Source organism: Schistocerca gregaria, chromosome 3 (genome assembly GCF_023897955.1).
Source record: "Schistocerca gregaria isolate iqSchGreg1 chromosome 3, iqSchGreg1.2, whole genome shotgun sequence".
NCBI lineage: Eukaryota > Metazoa > Arthropoda > Insecta > Orthoptera > Acrididae > Schistocerca > Schistocerca gregaria.
Window position 1 is genome coordinate 557,779,619 of NC_064922.1, and position 24,713 is coordinate 557,804,331.

At 42.1% G+C, this 24,713-nt stretch overlaps 1 protein-coding gene and 1 pseudogene across 1 annotated transcript in view; one reads left to right on the forward strand and one right to left on the reverse strand.

Moving 5' to 3' along the window:
• The window catches only part of LOC126353909 (BAI1-associated protein 3), a 1,859,046-nt gene that overhangs the window by 685,396 nt on the left and 1,148,937 nt on the right, over positions 1-24,713 (forward strand). The gene's annotated exons all lie outside the window — the stretch shown is intronic.
• LOC126356611 (5S ribosomal RNA) lies at positions 22,515-22,632 on the reverse strand (annotated as a pseudogene).

Consider the following 24,713-nt stretch of genomic DNA (forward strand, 5'->3'; position numbering starts at 1 on the left):
TGGGAGAATTTAGAAATTAGTCAGATAAAGGATACAAGGTGGATAGCAGGTCGTTCAACATTTTGAAGCGGGTGCTAGACATTTTGAAGAGCTTAGGTACTTGCAATATTTATATCGGTTAGCACCTAGTATCTGCATAGCAACTGTATGATTTACTTTTCACATTCAGAAAATTACCAGTTTCGTTTTATTGTAGACATTATTTATGATGAGTTAGAGATGGGAATCGTGCCATACATTGACGTCGACTTTCCTGGCGCTTCAAAGACATCTAATGAAAACATCTTGACATACCGGAGCTTTTCTCCTTGGTAATGTTAACACCCATATCATGTAATATAAAGCATTGTGTCATGTAAAGCAACATGATAAACATGATGTCATCCCCCTCGCCCCTCCAGGAACATCGTAAACATGATGTCATACCGCTGCCCCCTTTTCCAGGAACAAATCCATCTTCACTAATATTTTATCCCTATAATTTACTGTAGCTGGAGAATTTTCTAGACTTTGGACACTTTGGAGACTTCAGCCTATAAATTGACAAGACGTATCAACACTACGCAGCTAAAAGAACTCACTGCGCTAGGGAAATAGGGTTAACTCGTAAAAAAACAGAAGTATGTCGAGATGTTTTGATTTAAATGTATTTGAAACTGCTAGGTAAGTCGAAAAGGTTGTTCCCTTCTTTTGTATCCGTAACTTCAACTCAGAGAAGAAAGATCAAATAACTTTCTTTTCATTTTGTCTAGGCGAATTTGAACTCCATGGAATATTCGCCTTTTTTATGCTATGATAGGAGCGTGTTTCGTTTTGGTTCCCAGCTTATACTCGACTATAATTTTGACATTTGACTTCCATAGCTTCTCAACCGATGCGACGATTGATCTGGTGATCTGGTGTAAGTGTTTTTTATTCTTTCTCGAACCATGTAGCTTACATCTAGGGAACGGATAAAGCTTTTACAGGAAGACCATTAGTTAAATGAAATTTATCTACTTTCTTATCAAACCTGAACCAATTCACTCAAGCGTGAAACATATAAATGGCGCACGTAAAGAAGCATTCGCAAACGAACGTATTTTTTTGCACGTAAAATTCGGTTGAAGCTCTATTTTTGAAATCAAGTTTTCAGTTTTGTAGTAAGAACGCATTTTTTATTTATTTGAATCACTTTAAACCGTTTACGTGCATTTACTTTAGGTAATAATGATTTTTATTTGCTACATTTGTCTCGACTTTAAAACCGTCGCTTATTGACAACGGATAAAGATTATTACGTAAGAAATATTTCGTTTTTACTTTATCCATTTATCTACTAGCAAAGTTTGAACCGATACGAATAAGTTTAAAGTACAGAATTGTTGCGCGTCAGAAGCCTCCCAGATTAAGGAGTTTTTTGTGTGTAAAGTACTTACAAAAAGTGCCATTAGCTGTGCACTAATTTCAGCCATATTAACATACCTTGCAAAATGAATTAACTGATTCGCATAATTTGCCTTGGTGCCAGTCCGGTTCGTCGTTCAAACGTTGCTTATTACACTGTGATAGCGACCTGCACATATGCAGGCGGCGGTAGCTTCGCAAAAGGAAATGCATTGGTACAGCTGTCGATTGTACTCAGGTGATTTTTGTGAAAAGGTGTCTGACGTAATTACAGCCGCATGGTGGGTATTAACAGACTTTTTACACGGAATGATAGTTGGAGCTAGACGCATCGGTCATTCTATATCGGGCACCGTTAGAGAATTCAATATTCCGAGATCCACAGTGTCAAGAGTGTGCCCAGAATACCAAATTTTAGGGATTACCCCTCAGTACGGACAACGTAGTGTTGTTTGCGTAGGGTTCTCAGTGCTAACAGACAAGAAGCAGCACGTGAAAAAAAAAATCGTTGAAATGGATCTGAGCGCTATGGGACTTAACATCTGTGGTCATCAGTCCCCTATAACTTAGAACTAGTTAAACCTAACTAACATAAGGACATCACACACATCCATGCCCGAGGCAGGATTCGAACCTGCGACCGTAGCAGTCCCGCAGCTCCGGACTGAGCGCCTAGAACCGCGAGACCACCGCTGCCGGCAGCACATGAAATAAAAAATCAACGTGGGACGTACGACGAACGTATCCGTTTGGACAGTGCAGCGAAATCTGGCATTAATGGCAGACGACCGACACGAGTGCCTTTGGTAACAGCACATCACCTTCAGCGCCTTTCCTCCGCTCGTGACCAGATCGGTTAGGCCCCAGACGACTGGAAAACCTTGGCCAGGTCAGATGAATCCCGATTTCATTTGGTAACAGAATCCCAATTTCAGTTGGTAAGAAGTCATGGACCCAAGTAGTCAACAACATGGTTCCTTGGTAATGGTGGGAGTGCACTTAAATGGAGTGGACTGGGTCCTCTGTTCCAACTGAATCGTTCGTAGATTGGAAGCTGTTACGTTCGGCTACCTGGAAACCATTTTCAGTCTTTCATATGTCTTATTACGCAAAACCAAATTTCACTGTGCATTATGTCAGTCAAAAGGAACGAAATATTATAAAATTAGTCTTTTTCTTTAAACCTATGGGACTTAACAGCTAAGTTCATCATTCCGTAAGCTTACACACTACTTAACCTAATTATCCTAACGACAAACACAAACACCCATGAACGAGGCAGGACTCGAACGTTCGCCGGAACCAGCCGCACAGTCCAGGACTGCAGCGCCTCAGACCGCTCGGCTAATCCCGCGCGGCAAAATTAGTCTAATAAAGTAGAGCACATATACCTAAAATTAAGAGCATGAAAAAGATGGGACGAAGATACACCTTAACAGACTCGTAGTGAATTAAAATAAACACGGCTATCAACTTATAATAAGTAAAAAGCGTAAAGAAGTCGGTGTGTGTAACTGCAGTACGACACGTATACATAAAAACTCTTTTACATTATCGTTTGTGTATGTCAAAATTTGACTGCAGGTTAAATGTTGACAAAGCGCTCATTGTTATATAAAATTACACATTAGGAAAATGATAATAAAAAATGCTATCTACGTCAGATTTACGTAGGCATACATACATTATTTATGATTGCTATGTATGTCAATGAGAAGTACAGATAAATAGGAGGATGGGGCAAGGGCTAACGATAGCAGACCATAAATAAGGTTACTGAATAAAATAATAGTTACCACCCTAAAAGAGCACAATGGTGGCTTTGGTGCGTTGTAGATGGAACAGAAATGGTGCCAGAGGGCGTTGTACCGCTCCACAGCTGGTATAAGTAGTGTATATGCGACAGTTGGTTGCATGGAATGAGCCCAGTAACATAGTAGGCGAGGAGACGTCACAAACGGTGCGTTTGGACGTGCTAAGGTAAGTGCCAATAGCAATAAATCCTTTAAAAAAATTAAAAGCTTTTGGTTGAAATTTATCTTCACTTACTGTATGTTAAAAGCCTGACTGTACGTTCCAATTCGTTGTTAGATCTTTGCTTACTAACTCAGACTTCATAAATTCTAGTCAGATCGCGTTGTTGTTCATTCATGGGTCAACATTCATACAATGGGGAATAGCTTCAGAGCCTTATCACCGCCATCATAGCTATATTTACACTCACGTTAAATTGTAAAAGGTAGTAGATGCTTTCGTGTCGAAGAATCTTTCTCTCTCTCCCATTTGATACCATTATCAAGGCTAGAGCAATCTTACACAGTGGTGGCTCTTAGAAGTGAATAATAATTTTTCCGCTCTAGTCTACATAAATGCCTTGAGACATTCTGCAACTGTTTAGATAATTAAAATAATTCTCATTGTGCCGCCTCAGTTGGACGTTTGTAACTAGATTACATGTTACAATCGTAGTGGATCGTCTTCAGACCTAAGTAGTCTGACAAGTGGTTCTGAGTCGGCAAGACGGGTTGCTGACGCTGTTATTTTGATCTGAAGATGGACCAGTTTGATCGAAACATGTAATCTAATTAAAGATGTGCAACAGAAACACAACAATAAGTGAAACTGGTCTTTATTTTTCTGATGTGCTTGGCTTCGATTTACAGTTATTTTCTACATAATAATAGAAGTCACGGTGGATGTTTCCTTACAGTTGACTTGCTCTTCTCTGATATCTGCTTTTCACGTGATCAAACAAGAGGCAGTTTCAGAATTTATATGCGTGGATTATCCTCGTTGTCGGGCGAGCAGCGTAGCAAGGTACGAGCGACCGCGCGCTGATCCCGCGTTGCAGCCGCCGCCACTTTGCGGATTACGTAGGCGGCGGCGCCGCCCCTCCCCTCCCCTCGCCGCCCCACCCGACCTGGCGGTCGCCGGATTACCTGCCGGCCGTTATTCGCGGAAACGGGAGCTGGGGCAGAAATCGCGCTCGGGCGCCCATCAAGTTAACACTCGCCGCCTCGGATGGCAGGCCGACGCTCGTGCTGCAGCAGGCGGCTATTGCTGGCGATGTGTTACTCCTGCCAAACGCTACGCCTACGCTGTCTGTGTCGGAGCGTGGAGCATATAATACAGGTCACTGCACCTGCGCGTGTCATGCCAGTATACATACGAAAATGCTACTGATGTGCCGTTTTCACAGAATGGATTGGGAGTCGTGGGCTCGTATTGTTAACCAATCAGCAGATTGTGATAACACTGACAAAGTGTATTTTTTATTCAGGCATACGCTTTTTTAAATGGAAGAATGACTATTGACATTAAGACTAAAAGAAGAAAAAAATGGTTCAAATGGATCGGATCACTGTGGGACTCAACATCTAAAGTCATCAGTCCCCTAGAACTTAGAACTACTTAAACTTAACTAACCTAAGGACATCACACACATCCGTGCCCGAGGCAGGATTCGAACCTGCGACCGTAGCGGTCGCGCGGATCTAGACTGAAGCGCCTGAAGCGGCTACACCGGCCGGCAAATGAAGAGAAAATTAGAGTGTTACTGGTGTTCGTTGCAGTATTCAAGTGCAAGTCGTTTACGAGATATCGTAATTTGAAAATTTCGCACACTGACACTTGCACAGTACCTGTGGTAGCTAACACTAAAGAACAACACAAGTGCATAAACTAGATATGTGGGTTCCGACCAGAAACGAGATAACTCACCATGACAAGCTGTGTTCAAAATGACCAGTGGCAGCGGCAGTACACACTTCCAGTCTGGTAAGGAACGAGAACTGGACACGTACTAGAGTTTCAGCAGAGATGTCCGAGCAGGTTGCAGTAATATGCCGTTGCAAATCATCGAGTGTAGATAGCGCCTTTGAGCTTTCCCCACAGAAAAAGCTCTACAGGTGTCAAATCCTGGGGATGGCCCAGCCAAGGTATAGGTTCTCTGCGTCCAATCCAACGATTTGGAAACAATTCGTGAAAACATACTGTTGTACCTCGTGCACTATGGGCTGGACATCCTTCATGCTGGTACCACACGTTCCTCCTAGTCTGCAGAGGAACGTCTTCTAGCATCCGAGGTAGATGCTCTGTTGGGAGGCTGCGATACTTGTGAACGATCAATGTTTCGTCTATGAAAAACGGGCCTATGAGCCGATGGTTCATTATACCACACCACACGTTTACACTCCATAGACGCAGATGTTCCACCTGAAGAAGCCAAATGGTTTACCCGCCCATGACTGTTAAATATGGCTTAATCACTAAACAAGATACGTGATACATCTGGAGTATCGTAAGGCCTATGTAAAAAAGTTAACACCATTCTCATAATCTTTTCTATGCAGCTCTTGATAGAGAGAGACGTGATAGGGATGGAATCTATGTCGATGGAGAATGCATAGGACGCTTGTCTGACTCACGCCACTTCCTCGTGCGATTATGCGGGAGCTAAGGTGCGGATCAACTGCACCAGCGGCAAGAACATAAATTTCCTTCTCTTCTGTCGTCACTTATTTCTTCTGTTGCGTCCTCTAGTGTTATTTCATGTAACTAGTTGAGGAGGTTGATAAATAATTGCCGAGATGATCGACTTCTATTAGGATACCTTGCCATACGTCATGAGCTTGTCGACTTTCTCTGCATTGGTAAATCCCATCGATCACACACGACCTATTGTCTGAAGTGTCACATAATAACTGAGCAGCAAGTCACATTGCACTTAAGGAACACACGAGAACACCGTAAGCAAACATAACAACACTGTACCTAGCAACTACGGAGGCTGAATGGTACAAACAAATGTAGGTGTGGAAACTTGTTAAAATACTTGTGCGACTTTCACTAGAATCCAGCAACAAACATCACTGACATTCTAATTTACGTTACTTTTAGTTTGTTTATGTCAATAGACATTGTTCCGTTTAAAGAGTGTACGTTTGGACAAAAAATACACTTTGTTATTAAAATCTGTTTATTGACTAACAATACGAGCGCTGACTACTAATCGATTCTGTAGAAGCCGTACATCAATAGCACTTTCCATAAGAGCAATACCTACGGCACAATTTTCAGGTTCTTCATCCTGTATAGACGAACGCAAGTCAAAAATCAAATACATATACGCGAACAGTCCATAATTCACACATAATGTCAGGCAAGGGGTTCACAGAAAACTCTCTATTCCCTGATTCTGCCTCTCTCGAGTAGCGCATGTGATAAACTTATACCTTTCCGTGCGAGCTCTGATTCCTGTTACTTTGTCACGATGGTTACTTCTCCCTATGTAAGTGGCCCCCAACAAAAGATTCACGTTCTGATGAGAAAGTTGGTGATCGAAATTTTGTGAAAATATCATGCTACAATGTTTAGCGCCCTTTTGCCGGGGCAATTCGATTATCACATCCGTGACTTTCTTTTCGCTTTTTCACGACACAAAATGAGCATACCATACTTCCACTTTTTCGTTATCCTTAGTCAATCTTATTTCGTAAGGACTCCATAATTCGCTGCAGAACTTCAGAAGATGGCAAACAAACGTAGTAAAGGCAACCAATTCAGCAGGTTTGTTGCATCTTCTGTATATTCTATTAATAAAACGTAGCCTTTGGTGCCCATATAGTTTACCTAACAACACACGACATTTTTTGGTCGTTTCTTCAGTCTGATTTAAGGATCACATGAAGGAATGCTCTTTAGACACTGTCATAGACAGTTTCCACTATTTTCTACTGTTTCTGTTGCTATAATTTGTGAAGTTGTATTTTGTGTAGAATTTGTAAGTCCTACAGATTTAAGCGCTGTGTAATATATTAAAGTTAATTGCAGTATATTTTTAATTCTACAGGTAATTTTATGATGAGTACAAAGATAGGTATTTTTAGAACTATTTTTGCAACATGTTGGCAGATAAGCAATACTTAATATGGAAATATGGCTCTACCTTGAGCAAATCCTATTTTCCTGGTACCCAAACTTGTTTAGTAGAAGTTTCTCCATTTTCAGTGGCTTTACTTATTCTCCATGTCCGCCTATGGTAGCTGAGTAGTCAGCGTGACGGAATGTCATACCTAAAGGCCCGGGTTCGATTCCCGGCTGGGTCGGAGACTTTCTCCGCTCAGGGACTTGGTGTTGTGTTGTTCTTATCATCATTTCATCCCCATCGACACACAAGTCGTCGAAGTGGCGTCAACTAGAAAGCTTTGCACGTCGGGAACGGTCTACCCGACGGGAGGCCCTAGCCACACGGCAGTTCCATTTATTCTACATTAAATACCATATGAAGAATTAATGCATTATAATGCATAAGAGTTTTTGAGACTACAGGGTTTACATTAATATAAGTTCCTAAGGAAAATTAACAGGGAAACGTAAATATATAGCTTAGTATTACATATTGGTGTTCACATGGCTGTCTGATATTTTCCGCACAGCTACAATTATTGCTTCCAGTATTTAATCTGCAATTAAAATGCGTTTACCAATGTTTTGTCATATAACTTACCCAATTTTGGCAAGAGCTCTTCACAGAAACTCACAACAGAAGAAAATTAGTATCTTTAGAAAGCCATAGCGGAACGAAAAGAAATAATGAACGAATAGCACTGCAATGGTTACCATTTCTCAGAAACACACACACACACACACACACACACACACACACACACACAGAGAGAGAGAGAGAGAGAGAGAGAGAGAGAGAGAGAGAGAGAGAGAGAAACACCTCAAAATTCAAAATTCCTAACAAGTGAACATCACACAAACAGCGAGAGAATGCATATTAGGAATCTCAACTCAGCTGCCCTGTAGAAGCGTGACTACGCGCCATCTGCAAGAAGTAAATAAACACATTTACATGCATATTCTGTCTTCATCTTCTCCCACTGACAATTTCACAAAGACTATTCACATTCAATATATCCATCAACACAGTTTCCGAAAACTGGTACTGCAATCTAAAAACAGCTAATCACAGAATAAAATAGCGTATCTTTGTTTACAGTAAAACATAACACTATTCAATGACAGTTGTGCTATTGAAAGGACAAAAATACATCAAGAATTTCATATTATGCCTAAAATTAGAAAAATAACGCAACAATAAATAGATAAATGCATATTAATTGCAAGTAACATAATGGAAGAGAGTAATTACAGTTGTGTTGCAAATATCAGAGAGCTATGTTAACACCAATATGTAATACTAAGGTATATATTTACTTTTTCTTGTTAATGTCTGTGTTTGTATTTATATTAATGTGAACACACTATGTCTAAAATTGTTATGTATTTTAATGCATACTTTTTTGTGTTCTATTTAACAGGGAATAAATGGTCTCATTGATGGTATAGAAACTACTCCAAAAGATATTTGGGTACTAAAACAAGAAAACATGTTTTTGCTCATGGCGGAAACACATTTACTTATTATATTATATTAGGAAGCACATACGGATAAGGAAAAAAGCTGTCAACACAACATGATTCTCTTAACTATACTTCGTCGGTCGTGCAGCATATTGTATCTTGAAACAGAAGAATGCGTTTCTTACAGAACATGTGATACTTGCAAATAAAGTTGTTCCTTTTATGTTCTAACGATTTTACCTATCTTGAAAATGAAAATTTGTTTTAGTTTCCAATAGATTCTTTCCGAAATATTTTACGTGTAACTTGCTTTCGATAATACTTTTGCTTAATTCACTTACTGGCATTGGTGTGAACTACATAAATAATGTAACAGATAACATTTTAAATACAGTATTGACGTCTCGATTACAACGCTTTTAAATTTCACCTAAAAGGGCCATATTGTTCCTTTGGAAAACCTTGATTTTCCTGAATGTTTTCTATAATTTCAGAAAGAGACAACAGCACATAAAAAGTGCATGTTATAACCTAAAAATGGAGCAAGAAAATATAGAACACTTCTATTACAGGACTGGCTAGAGGTGAAAGTACCAAAATACAACACTCCTCTACTTATGTCGAAGACCTCACACTAGTCATTGTTTATGATGAACTGACACTTTTCGCACCATTCACCATGATACAACAATTCGTTTAATCTGATTATAACTTAATGAACTTAATGAAACAGTACCTACTTTTTCTGATTTATTATAACACCAGTATAAAAAAATTATACAGTGACATCGATTTTCCACTTTGTCTTCTTCTTCTTCTTGCCTTTTCCTCATGTCTCTATGCGGTTGGAAATCTTGCAGATGTTAGTGATAGTGGCTGGATACCCCACCTGACACAACTGGGTCCCAACTTACCGCCCCATCCCCCTTCCCCGCCTGGACGAAATTCGTGTTCTAGTGTCAGAAGGTTTTCAAACTGTTTTCAAAAAGCGTATCTCGGGCGACAGGCTCGTAAAAGACTTATTTCTACTTCATTGGGTGTGGGAAACTGCCTGAAAGTCACATCCAGCCGCCGTCGTTAGTCCGCAGGGCTGATTCGATCCATAGAGGGTTTGCCATTTAATACGAAGAGAAACAACAGCCTCACAGCCTACGTGGACCAAGCAAATGGATAATCCGGTATGTTCGGTGCGGGTGGTGATAAGTGAACGCATTTTCATGCAAAAACAACGGAGTTTCACAATAGCGTCCGTTTCGAATTCAAAGCCATAGCGTCCGTTACACGCGGTCTGAGCAGAGAAGGGTATGCTAAAAACCTTTCAGACTTATGTCCAAAGTCGGACTGATTTACTAGCGTATCGTAGTTTCAGATCACATGAAACGTTCGTCACATCTCTCAAGTTGTAAACAAGTAATGAGAAGACGAATAATTACTCTTGGATTAACTGGGTTGGTTAGAAATTCTATGACCATGGAATTAAAAGCCCGCCAATTTCAGTTCACACTGGACAATCAGACTTCATCAGAATAAAGCAATCAGGTTCTGTATAATAATTACCAATAATAATTATCTCAGTCAGATGGTCACAATGGCGGCCGGATAGATCGCGACCAAGCCGGCTAATCTCGATCACAAAAACTCACCGCGTGATCCATCATGAGCGTAGCTACTAAATCGTGATGTTGACACGAAACTGAAGCAGCACAATGCACTGAATATCGTTATCTATTATTCAAGGAGACTTACATGGACAATACGCCCGTAAAGATATAAGCAAGAAAGCGATCATAAGAACATCTACTCTAAAAGGCCTACGAGAGGAAGCAGAAATGTCGCAACACGACGTGGTATGAAGTCGACTAATGTCTGAAGTAATGCTGGAGGGAATTGTAACCATGAATTAATCCTGCAGGGCTGTCCATAAACCTGTAAGAGTATGCGGGGGGTGGAGATATTTTCTGAACAGCACGTTGCAAGGCATCCCAGATATGTTCAATAATGTTCATGTCTTGGGACTTTGGTGGCTACCGGAGTGTTCCTGGAGCCACTGCGTAGCAATTCTGGACGTTTGGGGTGTCGCATTGGCCTGCTGGAAATGCCCATCGGAGTGCATAATGCATATGAAAGGACGCAGGCGATCAGATATGATGCTTACGTACGTCCATCTGCCATAGTCGTATCTAGACATATCAAGGGTCCCATATCACTCCAGCTGCACACGCTCCAACCCATTACAGAGCCTCCATCAGCTGAACAGTCCCCCGCTGACATGCAGGAGTCACGGATTGGTGGTCCTCATATACCTACACGCCCACCCGCTCGATACAATATGAAAGGAGACTCATCCGACCAGGCAATATGTTTCCAGTCATCAAAAATCCACTCTTGGCGTTGACTGGCCCAGGCGAAGCCTAAAGCTTTGCGTCGTGTAGTCATCAAGGATAAGCGAAATGGGCCTTCGGCTCTGAAAGCCCATGTCGATGATGTTTCGTTCAATGGTTCGCACGCTGACACTTGTTGATGGCTGCGCTTAGAAATCTGCAGCAATTTGCGGAAGAGTTGCACTTCCGTCACGTTGAACGATTCTTTTCACTTGTCGTTGGACCTGTTCTTGCAGGATCTTTTTTCCGTTCGCAACGATGTTGGAGGTATGATGTTTTACCAGATTCCAGACATTCGCGGTACACTTGTGAAATGGTCGTACGGGATTATCCCTACTTCATCGCTACCTCGGAGACTCTGTGTCCCATCGCTCCTGCGCCGACTATCACACCACTTTGAAAGTCACTTAAATCTTGATAACGTGCCATTGTAGCAGCAGTAACCTATCTAAAAATTGCTCCAGGCACTTTTGGTCTTATATAGGCGTTGCTAAACGCAGCACCACATTCTGCCTGTTTGTACTCGTATATCTCTGTATTTTAATAAGTATGCTTTGGCGTTTCTGTGGAATAAGAGAAGAATTAAACAATGGCTTAGATTTTTCCTTTTACTCAAGGAAATAAAAATTAAATCAGGTTATCACGCTTCAAGTCCAAACACACTGTGAGATTTTTTCTTGTCATAAAAGCAATGTCTTCTGGTCAATAAAACATCAGTGTCTACTCAGAATAGAAAGAGTTTTCTGTAAGTAATTCATCACTTTTTTTAAATGTAGGCTGAATTTACACAGGATTCAATCCAAAAATTATTTCCCACTGTTCTGGCTAGAAAACCCTGCTTTTGAACATACGTTTTTGTGTTGAATAACACGCTAAAGGTGTTTCTTCAGTGCTCTGAGAATAGCACAGTACACTTCAGAATAGATAGTAGCATAATGAAAGAGGACATCAAAGAGAACAACCCTCCAGAATCCTAGAAGTCCGTCGCCTTGACTAACGGCTGAGGGTAGGCTTTGAACACTTTATTCGGAGGAGAGGTTGTGTGGCGCCACTCCATGGATTGCCGTTTTGTTTCCGGTTCGAGGTAATGAACCCACATTTCATCACCTGCGGCTATGTTCCACAAAACAGTGACACAATAAGCCTCCTAACAGGCAAGCCATTCTGCGTAGATGGTCCTTCGTTGCTCTTTACTGTTTTTTTTTTTTTTAGACGACAAGGTAATTCAGTGGGCACATGCCTTTGTGTACCCCAACTGGTGGACGAGTACTTCAGCACTACCAACAGAGACGTCCAGTGAAGCAGCGAGGCGCTTGATTGTGATCCGTCGATCTTCTCGGATGAAAATGTCCGCACGTTCCAACTATTCAAGAGTCATAGCTGTGTGTAGCCAGCCGACACGCGGGAGATCGGACAGGTTTGCACGATCTTGTTGGAATGATGGCAGACGCCTCGCCCAAGGACTCGCCGTGCTTTTGTTCCTGACAGGTGCCTCTAAACATTCTACAAGCGCCTATGTACATCTGCGATCCTCTGGCTTTCGGCAAATAATAACTCATTGAATGCTCTCTGTTTGGAACGCATCTCCGTTAGAGACGCCATTTTGAAGCCTACGTACAGCACAGCCAGCAATTAGAAATTCATGAAACTGTAGCGCCGAAACGGGAATATTCCACGATAACATCCCGAAAGTTTTCACGTTTCTTGAACCGAAATTGGCGGAGAAAAAAGTATGTGTTGCATCACTTATTGAACGCTCCCCGTATGTTATACAGGGTACAAAAGAAAAAAGAATCATTATGACACTTCAGGACTTCAGCTCGTTGGAAATCATATCATTATAACGTTCGGCGCCTGGTACGCCTACAGATAACCAACAACGAATTATAGAAAGGCGAATGGTCCACTCACGTTTACTTACTGATGTTAGAACGCTGATCTACTAGAAGCGAGTAGTATGGTTGGCGATTGTACCAAGCCGTACTATCAGACTAAAGAGGATTACACTAAAAGTACCTCTATTTATTGACATCATTTTCAGGTGCACGTAAAATTTCAGATGAATTACTATTTTGATGTAACAGTTTTTTCTTTTTGTGGCTCCTTGCAGTGGGATGCTTCAGCGTAGATATCACAACAAAATGCGCTGTCTTCGCTGAGTTTATCACATAACGAAAATTCCAAGCAAATTAAATTCCGTTCCTCGACGTTGTTTCCAAGACAAAGCGGGAAGCTACATTTTCTATCACGTACCATGTTTACATTTGACTGCAAGCATAACAATATTCTTATAATATATTTATACAGACAACAGTCTTGAAAAATAGCCTCAAATTCGCCTTAAGTACAGGCTAATATAAACATTCAAAAAAGCTACAAATTATCAGTACAGAACCTGACAGCCAAATTACATTCTAATCGTATATCTGACCGATACTCATTTAGAAGCTTTAGCTTCAGTGGGATGTACAACATATCTAGCTACCTAGATAACCACGTATGACAGAAGAAATGCATGTCATTTTCCTTGCTCCTGAAGAATTTTGTGTAAAATGTTATTGAAATGCGACAAGCCAGCATAAGAGAGTTTTCCTGCATGAGAAAGTCTGGAGTCAATGTCAGGTGCAGTATTTAGCTTTGAACATCGAGATGATTTTCAGGTATGTCAATGTTGACCCTTTCTCTTTCTTAAAGCCAAACTGACAGTCTAACGGAGCGTCACTTTTATTCCTCGTACTTCTGTCTTTTAATCATATCAGTAACTTAAATAGGCTGTGAAGATAACACTGTGACTGTTGTCGCATTTATCTGGCCTTAATTCGACTTTTCCAAAGTTCATCTGCTCTCTAAATCGACACCTATTTCTTTGTAATTTGAGTCAGCAAAGGACTCTTTCGCAGCGTGAAGGTCTCTGGGTTAACCAGTGGAATTACTGTTGCTCTCTTTATGTTGTTGCCCTAACTGTACCATTCTCCGAACGTTATTTTGGCTTTAGCAAATGCTGAATCTACTCCTTCGACGACCATTTCCTTTTTGATTTCTTCGCATTACTTCTGTATGCTTAGCTTCCCAGCACATCTTATTGATTTTATTCTTAAGTGAGTAGTTATCAACTTCAGTACGAAGACTGCCTTGATTGAGCTATCTACCCTTGTTTATTCTGTGTAAGCAGCTTCACTTCTATGTAACTAGTGCAACCTACATCCATCCTAGCCCTTCACGGTCGCTATCTTCAAGTTTTACACATCCTCTCCACTTCCTCCCCATAAATTCCTTCATTGAAAAATTGCAAAATCCCTTGTTGCCTCGGAATGTGCCTTTTCATCAGATTTTTCCTTTCAGACAAGTTGTGCATTTCTGCATTCTCCTGTAACACAATATTTTAAAACCCTCTGATCTCAATGTGTCCGCATAGTTTATTGCGCATGTTTAACTTCCATACAACGCCATACTCTAGAAGAATAAATGTTCAAATGTGTATGAATTCCTAAGGGACCAAACTGCTGAGGTCACCGGTCCCTAGAATTACACGGTACTTAATCTAACTTAAACTAACTTATGCTAAGAACAGCGCACACACCCATGCCCGAGGGAGGACTCGAACCTCGGGCGGGAGAGGCCGCGCGGTTCGTAACACAGCGCCTCACATCTGCGCTACTCCTGAAGAACATATCCAGAAAAGGCTTCCTAATATTTGCATTTATATTCGATATTAACATATCCCTCTTGTACAGGAATGTTTTTATTGCTAATGATAGTCTGCGTTTTATACTATCTCTACTTCAGCAATCGCCAGTTAGTTTGTTGCCCAAATAACAATATGCATGTACTACTTCTTGTGTCTCGTTTCCTAATCTAATTCCCTCACTCTCACGTTATTTAATTCAACGACATTCCATATATATACACTGGAGTGCAAAACGGAACGACGAAAGTGACTTTCGCCTGATGAGTCACTGCCAAGTAACGGAACTCGATGAAACTTAGACTATACACAGAAAAAGCTGCAACTGTACAATACAAAAATTAATTGTCAGGAATACGTAATGAGACGAACAGAGGTGATACTTTTATTCAAAGACGATAATTACATTAAAGTCACAGCGATTTATGACGATCTGCTGGATACTCCAAAAGGCATGACATGGTTTTTAATAGGGTGCATGATCACCACCTCTGCCCAAACCACGCCACAAGGTTGGTCGGTTCTTCTTGTGGTAGGGCGTCCCATTCCTCCACCAGGGCGGTTGAAAACTGCTGGAGGTTCGTTGTTGCAAGCGGACGTGCTGCAATAGATTTTATCTCCGCATCCCAAACGTCCTCGATAGGATTTTAGTCGGGGGAACGGAAAAGACAGTCCATTCGCCGAAAATCCTTTCTCATTGTCACCCATATAAATCGATACATCCTGGAAAAGACGCAACCGAGAAGGGAGTACAGTGTCACGGTGTACCGTGTTCAAATATCTGGAGCTCAATACGCCTAAGCAGTATTGTGTGTCCCACACCATAAAACATGTACCACTGAAACTCTCACGTTCCAGGAACACTGTCGGACATGATAGTTATATTGTAATTTCTTTTCAACATACTGTTATTTCTGTTTAACTGCTCTTCCAGTGTCACCGGATAATCTCAAAGTTTTTATTGCTTAGCCTCGAATTTCCTCTTTACAAAAATTCTTCTTGGTTTTCTTCGAAGCTTGCTTTCTCCAGTTAAATCCAGTATCTCAATTCGACATTTCTACTGGGCCATGGATCTTTTGCCTGTTTGATCAATTCTCTCCTTATTTCTGCTCTCACATATGTTTATTTTTCTAATGTATTCCCTTCGTTCTAGTTAATCATTGCCTCAGTGACCTCAATTTTTTTAAAATTTATCCAGATCCCATATCCTGGGTTTAGTACCTTTCTGCAATTCCTTCCGTTGTAATCTGTGGTTGATAACCAACAAATTAAGGTAAGAGTCCACCATCTGTCACTGGAAATGTTTTCCAATTTAAAATCTGGTTTCGAAATATGTCTTTTCATGATATAACTCATGTTTTACTTTCCACTGTGAGCTATTATACTTACTATTTTCAGCGACTAATACTTTGCGTCTGGTTCAGATTTTCTTTTGAATGTGACTGTATTCTGATATTCTTGTCATTATAATGAAAACTCATATGCACATGGAACGTTGTTTAACTTAGGCGTCGAAAAGAATTTACCCTGATTAGTTCAAATTCACAATCTTATCAGCCTACAACACAATCAGCTGTCATTACCAGATTAGTTGCTTTGTTACACATGTATCCAACAGACGTGCCTCCTTTACACATGACGATCAGGAAATAATCAGTCTGCAACCGCACCTCTCGAGGCAACAGAGGCTTTTTCAAAAGTAGATTTTTAGGTATTTTGTGCTGAGTTGCTGCGTCTTAGATTTATGCCCCATGGAACTAGCATTTATTCCATCGCTTGTGTCGCTCACACGTGTGGATCCACGCACAGTCTTTGATGAAACACGACATTTCGATAGCGTACCTTTCCGTCATCTTCAGATGTTACCTGCAGAATGATCTACTTTGCTATGTTACGCCTCTTTTATGCCCATAACGCTCCCCGCCATTCCTCCGCTGATATTACGCAGCATGGAGCGTCTAGTGTATTGGAGGCGGGGGAGGAATGGGGATCTCAATCGTCGGATGTTGGTTCCAACTTGAGCCTCTCAGTGCTTCTACCTGCATCGTTGGTCGCTGTAACAGCTCTCGACCGACTTTGCGACTTCAGTTCGCTCAGCTCTGGGTCCTACGCTCTGCTGTGATTAAGGACTGTCCATACTGATCGTGTCTCAACGGTGTGCTTTAAGACATAACACGAAAACCAAAAGGTTTATCTCAGCACTAACCGTTATTCATATTTCATGGACACGCTTGTAGCTACGCAGTGCTCCGCAGCCGCAGATCTTGCGGGTCGATTGAGCTCGGCGCGTCTCCTGTATTCCTGGTGCCTTCTTCAACTGTTCGTAAAGGCAGCCCGATATATGCCCCAGCACATTTACGTGGAATAAAAAAAAAAGCCCCCCGATTTGCGGAGCCCCAGTTCATCTAGCCCCTAGTAGTCATCGCTGTTTCGAAAAAGGCGCCAAGTCGTACGCCGAGATAGGATTATGCCGCTCTTGTTCGATAATTGTCCGCTATACGGCAGGTCCGATTTGCTGGGCCTGTATTTTCAGCCTGAGGGCACATCGAAATTGTCTCTCGCAGTGTCCCTCCATTAAGGGGGTCAAGTTCCGTTGGTAGGCCTTCTTCGTCAGGTAATGTGCGGGATGTGTGGCGTACCAATTTGCACTGAGGGATGATGGCAGTTGGGAGCATAACAGTACAAACTGGAGTGGTGGCTGCACTGAACACTTAGTCTAGCCTACCTGCGTCGACTTTGCGCCAGTCCAAGACATCCAAATAGGGGAGCTCGCTGTTCCCTTCCATCTTTACGGTGAGTCTGATGCAGAGAGACAGAGAGCTTGAATGTTGGAGGAAATCTTCAAGCTATTGTCGCCTTTCTGACCACGCAACAAATATACTATCAACATATCTGAAGAAGCAAGAGCGCTACTTCTCCAGAACTTTCTCTTCAAAGCCTTTCAACAACAGGTTCGTCACTACCGGTGACAGAGGGCACGGCGTGGCGACACCGTCCGTTTGTTCAGAATCTCATCATTCAGCTCAGAACGCAGCTCACCACTCAAAACAGTTATGTTCTGAGATACGGGATGTCATTCCATACCTTCAGTGGGCTACATGAATAATTTAAAATGTAGTGTATGGACAAGGAACCAGCCTTCTGCACAAGGTATTAGCATTTGCACGCTTTGACAGGCACTCTGCTGACCAAGGCGATGTTCCAGAAAGATAATAAAGTTTCGATTCCTTACGCAGACGACAGCTAAAATGCTCTGAGTGACGTATATTTCCTGTCAACGTTTTGTCCGGCAATTTTGGTGACTGCTGGCGCTCATGTCCTTCCACGCAGACCTAACGTGAAAACTTACCACGCTTTCTGAGACAATAAGCTACCTATTGTGCGAAAGCAGTGGTCGTCAAACTGCTGCTCGTGGGACGTATATTGCCCGAATTAAGTATTCACGCATCCCACGATTCTCAGCTGTATTTGCATTCAGCAGCTAAGAGCGGAGTCCAAAAATCGTCAGCTAACGTTAAGATCTTCTCAAGAGTGTATTTTTCCTGCTCAGTAACGAACAATAATACCTAGACAGACAGATATGCTTAATTTTAATTGAGCTTGTGAATTCGGCCGTGAGCTAAGTAAAATTGACCGTTTGCTTCAGGGGCAGAGGTCCGGTATTGGTCCGATATTGTTGGTGACTGTTAGCGGCTCATGTACATCCACTCAGGCTCAATGCGAAAGCTTACTATGCTTTCCGAGAGAATACGTATTCTGCTAGAGGTGTGGTTATCACTGCGGAATTACAGGATTTGAGAGAGAGACTGTATAGTTTGTCCTACATTACCTACAGCTCACGGGCGTGCGCGACTCGTACCGCCCTCCTACCCTTGTAGAAATTTCGACCCTGATGGCACGTGGTGACAGAGACCACGCAACTGTACTGTCACACCTGTAGAAGGCTCATGTTGGTAGCAATCTGATACAGACCACAATCAACACAAAGAGTTCCAAATGGTACCGACGTGTAGCGACGTGTGCCATAGAATATTACTATTGATGACAAAATTTCGCGAGCGCTCTTCAAATGACAGACAGGTCAAGGTTCCACTTAAAATTATACCATTGTAATTATCACTGGGTAAATATCGGAGCACAAACCGAGAAGTTAACCTAACGTGTTGTAGATTTTAATTGCAAATACAGTGCACTTGATATTATATTGCACTTGACGGTTAAGAGTACGTGTTATCTCTATCATACTCGGCCAGTCATACGTTGCAGCCTAGCGTACGAACAATGGAGTTGCCATCTGCCCGGCATGCACCCAGTTACTATTGTCAGTGCACCGTGACAGGTGACAACGCACCGCGTCCCTTTCGTGGGCTGGAAGGTACAATGTAATTTCAATTGCACTGTAAAGAAAATATTGTCCCACACGATAATGAAGGAGTCCGCATTTCGAAGACGAAGTATGTACTACATACATTTGAATAGGTGCAAATGTGATCAGGAAACCAAAAACACTACATCTCAGAACACATAATTATACATCTTTTATACATAAATTTACCAGTAAACAATAAATACTTCATTGGTTCACGGGCGCCTCGTCGGATAATGTTGTGGGAGCTGCACAAGGGGACAGTTGCTCATTATCTTCAGGTGCTTACTGACGTGTTGTTGTAATTGCTCGGCAAGATATAGCCTAGCTGGCTATAAAAGTGCAGGGGCCAAGGTGTGATGCTATAAAGTCATCGTAGACGGATCGCAGAGAACGGCTACATCCATTGCCCGTTAATGGAGAAACGGGCCACGGTCTTCGCAGACGCGACGCGGGAAAAGCGAGGCCTCAAATCGCCATCCAGCGCGCGCGTGAGCAGAGTGTTGGCGCCCAGTTAAAGTGTGGGAATTCCGATTGCCCGTCTTTGTTGATTCGAATTTGTTCATCTGCGACCGACGATGCTTTAGTACCACCGACGCTAGTTCCCATGCTTTGCTGAATTGGCATCCCTTGTCTCTGTTAATCATGTCATTGTATGTAATTCGACTTCTTCTTTAATGGTGGAGTCTGGTACTAAACAGCACAGGAAGAATAATACTCAGTATTTGCAATTTTGAGCTGTACCTGACTCCGTCAGAAATGTACTCGAGGAATTGTAGTAGGCTTGCGAAAAGTTGGCCGGTCATCTCATGGACGAAGCTGGGTGCAGGGGCAAAGAGATTTCTCGTTGCAGGTCGTTGAGGGGGTTGTTAGATGAAAGATTTTCTTGTTTGTCTTCCGGTAGGGCGTTTGCATCTAGTACCGATCAGCTGCTATGGTACGAATTTGAGACTGTAGTAACATGGATTGGTGGGTGTCCGTTATAGATACTGTCCCGTTCAGACGCGGTACGTAATAGTATATGTAACAACGAGTATCAGGTTTAAGGCTGTTGGAATACAACGCATTCAGCGGAAGAAAAATGTCATTTGAAACATTTTATAAATATTTGTGATTGTGGCTCCTACTAAATAATAAATTCAAATATAAGCACAATTACAGTTATTAATCAATTAATTATCCGTTCACACACAAACCACAAAAACCCATCGTCAGATAAGTGCAGTGTCACATCCTTAGGGTCGCTGCGGGTAGCAGAAATCTAAAGAAGAGATCACCAGACACGAAGTGTTACGAATGATGCCGATTTTTAACGATCCGTACTTGGGGTAAGCCGACAACCTTTTACACCCTTACTGCAGCTAGTCTGTTGGGTGCTCATAACATACTAATTTAAGCAGGTTACCAATTAATAACAAGATCAAAAGATTTGCATTTCGAAGTGCGATGTTAGTGTTGGCAATGGAGCCAAAACGTTTGTCGACTACTATTTGCCTAATGGGAAACAGGCACATGTTACCGCTGATGTAAGACAGTCCAAGACACTTGGGTCAAGTAGGGCCTGGGCGTCAGCCTCCAACATCCCCTGTCATTAATAAGAAAAAGTTGCTGAAACTGCTAACAGACCGTAGATGGGAATCACATCCACTCAGCATCTTCTACAACTATAAAAGACTTACTCGATCCATCCTCAACTCTGTTCAGTCCCGGCACACGGTCTTCATCTGCCAAGAAGTTTAAATAAGGCCACACTCCACTGCAGAATGAAAATTTATTCTGGTAACGATCAATATACATAAAAAAGCAAACACACATGGTACGTCGTGCGGTTCAGTCTGAAGATGGCTCAACGATTCACAGCCGAAACACCACAAGAAGAGAAGTGGTTGGACTGCATTCTCAAACTTCATGAATCAATAAATAACAGTTGTATACAAATCATTTTTTAAGAAAAACGTCTTAGACTAACCTCAAAGCAGGCGTCCGCCTTCCGTAAAAATAATTACGTGATTAGTAACTGTTTTAATGAGTCGAGAATAAAAGATTTTATTGCATGTGGAGAAACAAAACAGTATTTCGTGAAAGCACCTCAGATCTGGTAGTAATAAGAGTCGTATGACTGGCAATAGGTCTAATATTGAATGAGGAAATAGGATAGAGATTAGGCTTCTGTGAACAGAATAGTGAACGTATTATCATAGAGAAAATACACACGAATCGAACATTCGTCACTATTTGAAAAACGTGGCGCTTTACCGCCAAAAGCTACTGATAAAAATTCTTTACTGAACAACCAGTTTCGGTCCAAGAACTATCATCAGGTTCTTAAAACATATACATCATACTAGGTGACATAAAATAAATGGCGATAAATAATAAAATCCATGAATTCGTCACTGTTATCAAATATTAATGTGAATTACGTCGTCAGTCATAAGAATGTGTCAAACAGTGCACCGATTCATATTATATAAACGGTCAGCATCGACGTTACGGCGGCTTTTTACATACTGCAGTACTGACGAATGCATGAGTTTTATTATTTGACGCAATTGATCGTCAGGATGAACAACGTGCAGAGTTTTGTGTACCTTTCAGCGTGAATTTGTAACATCGAATAAATTACTGAAGAGGGGTCTGGTGGAGGTAAAAGAAAGTAACTTGATGGTTCAGTATGAACTGCTATGAAAGCAACTGAAAACATTAAATACATTTGGATTTGATTTTCCGCAAAAAAGTCCGTTAAACATCTATGGCAAAGTTTCGCACTAATGGGTATCAACACCAATACTCACAGAGTAAAGTGCAGACTCATATTTGAGCCTTTACTGTGAAATTGGTGTGAGTACATTTGCAGTCTATAGTTGTGCCTCTCCTAACATGATTCTTAGCGAACGGCAAATGAGGTTGAACGGTTGGTTGCAGGCCAATCAGCCTTACTTGCCTCCCACATATGCTACCAGCATAACAAAGACGTATAACGTTCTATATATCAACCAGGCGCATTGAAAGTAAATGTAATCATTTTCTATGAACCATCAATGAGAGAGCTCTCTGAACAAAAGAGATGTGGCATAATCTGTGGTTATTTCAGTAAAGTCTAACTAAAAACTTAACTCCCTCCGAAAAGTCCTTGGAAGGCCCAATGGTACCGACCGTCAGCCGTGTCATCCTCAGCCCACAGGCGTCAACGGACGCGGATATGGAGGGGCATGTGGTCAGCAAACCGATCTCCCGGACGCATGGCTGTTTACGAGACCGGAGCCTCTACTTCTCAGTCAAGAAGCTCCCCAGTTTGCCTCACAAGAGCTGAGTGTACCCCGCTTGCCAACAGCGCTCGGCAGACCGGATGGTCACCCATCCAAGTACTAGCCGAGCCCGCCAGTGCTTTACTTCGGTGATCTGACGGAAACCGGTGTTACCACTGCGGCAAGGCCGTTAGCTTAGTAAAGGTCAGTGTATTAAAACAGCAGCTTCGACAGTATGATTATGACCATCGACCCAAGCCGAGAAACACGAAAAGCAGCTTCACCAGATGATGTGAAGTATGAATACACCCTCCGCCCCGCGGCGAGAAAAACATTTGTCAGCACCGGCGTCAAGGTGTTAAGTATAAGTTCAACTAACCATGTGTTCACGCAGACAACACAACACCGTTTCGTCAGTCAATTGCAGTGTCAAAACTTTGGTGGTCCCTGTGTGTGGCAGCCATCTGAAACAGAGAACAGTTGACTTTAAGTGTTTCGAATGGTGCCGACTTTCAAAGGTCAGTAGCTGGGAGATCGGTACATATGCGGCTCCAAGTGCCTCCTCATAATATCCGTATTTATCCATGAGCAAATAAGTTTGACGAACACTGTGCTGGAGCATCTGTCTTCACGAGTGGAACAAAACAGGTACTTCAAGTGCTATGAACCTCCTATTCATTTCAGTAGGCTTCTAAATTCCGTGACAGATGAATAAGTAGAAATGGATTTGTTCTTTGGGCTCCATGCTCTCAGTTCCCAATAGCGCTATATTTTTCTTTATTTGTGATGCCATTTAGAAGCTCGTGTGTACGGAACCCGAGTACATGATGTACAGAGTCTTTGTGCCCTTACTGTGGAAGGCATGCGACGGCGGATTGGTGCATGTATTACTGCTAACCGAGGGCATTTTGAACACTTAATTTAGGAACGTGTTCCATATTGCACTGAAATGTTCTGTTCCTTAGTGTTTACCATAATGAATGTGATTATGAAGGAAAGCAGAAAATGAGCTCAACATGAAAATAAACCGTTTCCGGACCTATGTCCATACTACACATTTTCTTTACCTACGTGTGAGGAAAGTTTGCGTACTGTTTGGACACGCCTTTTTGTTACCTCCTGTATGTTTTCGTGCAGTTACAAGTAAACATTATTTTGCGACCCACAGAGAACGACGAACTGCTACATACACAATTCGTTACGTCGGCGACTGGAGGCACTGTACAAGAATGCTAGTTTTGAAGTACACTCAATGTGAAACGCTTCCGCGGCATGTAGGAACCAAACATCAAATTTCCCAAAGCAAAGGTGAAAGAGAACCCTTGGTACAGTGGCGGGGATTAGTTGATAGAAACGTTGAACTCAGCCAATCGTTACGACGCTGACCGAAGACCTCGTCTTACGGAAGTAGTCGAAAGGAAAACTAAGTCATTATGTGGCCATGAAAAATGAGACTGAGGGAATTCTACGATAAGATGTGGACTCCAGGAGGCTGAGGGAGACACCTCGGAGTCGAACATCGGGGACGAACTGACGCCCATGTCCAGACCATGACGTCCACGCACTACCGGCAAGCGGCCCAACTCGGTCGACAACAGGTATAACGTTTTCTTACTGAATTGGAACCGAATAAATGACCATGTAGATAACCGCCATAACAGCAGCATTCTTCACACAAGCCAAGCAACGCAATAGGCTTCCCTACTTTCAACTTAGTTCAAGCGACCATGAGAGCAGTGGGCAGTGTTCTCATTTGTGCGATTAACTGTTATGAAAGTTTACAGGTTCCGCAGCACGTTCGGTAAGAGTCGTCACCCGCTAGCATCACTTTGTTGCCCATCTGCCTGCCCATCTACAATTATCAAGTAGAAATTTTTCTCAGATGTTGAAGTATACGGTTCTACGATTCCTTGGCAGAGCAAAAAGTGTAAGCTTGTTAGTCAATGGTTCAAAAATGGTTCAAATGGCTCTGAGCACTATGGGACTTAACATGTGTGGTCATCAGTTACCTAGAACTTAGAACTAATTAAACTTAACTAACCTAAGGACATCACACACATCCATGCCTGAGGCAGGATTCGAACCTGCGACCATAGCAGTCGCGCGGTTCCGGACTGAGCGCCTAGAACCGCGAGACCACCGCGGCTGGCTTAGTCAATGCAGTCAAAAGATACAGTCCTTTATGTCACATATTTTGATACTCGCAAAACCACTCATCAGCACCTACAGATGAAACATCAATATACATAATTGTTTCTACCGAACTCTGACTAGAT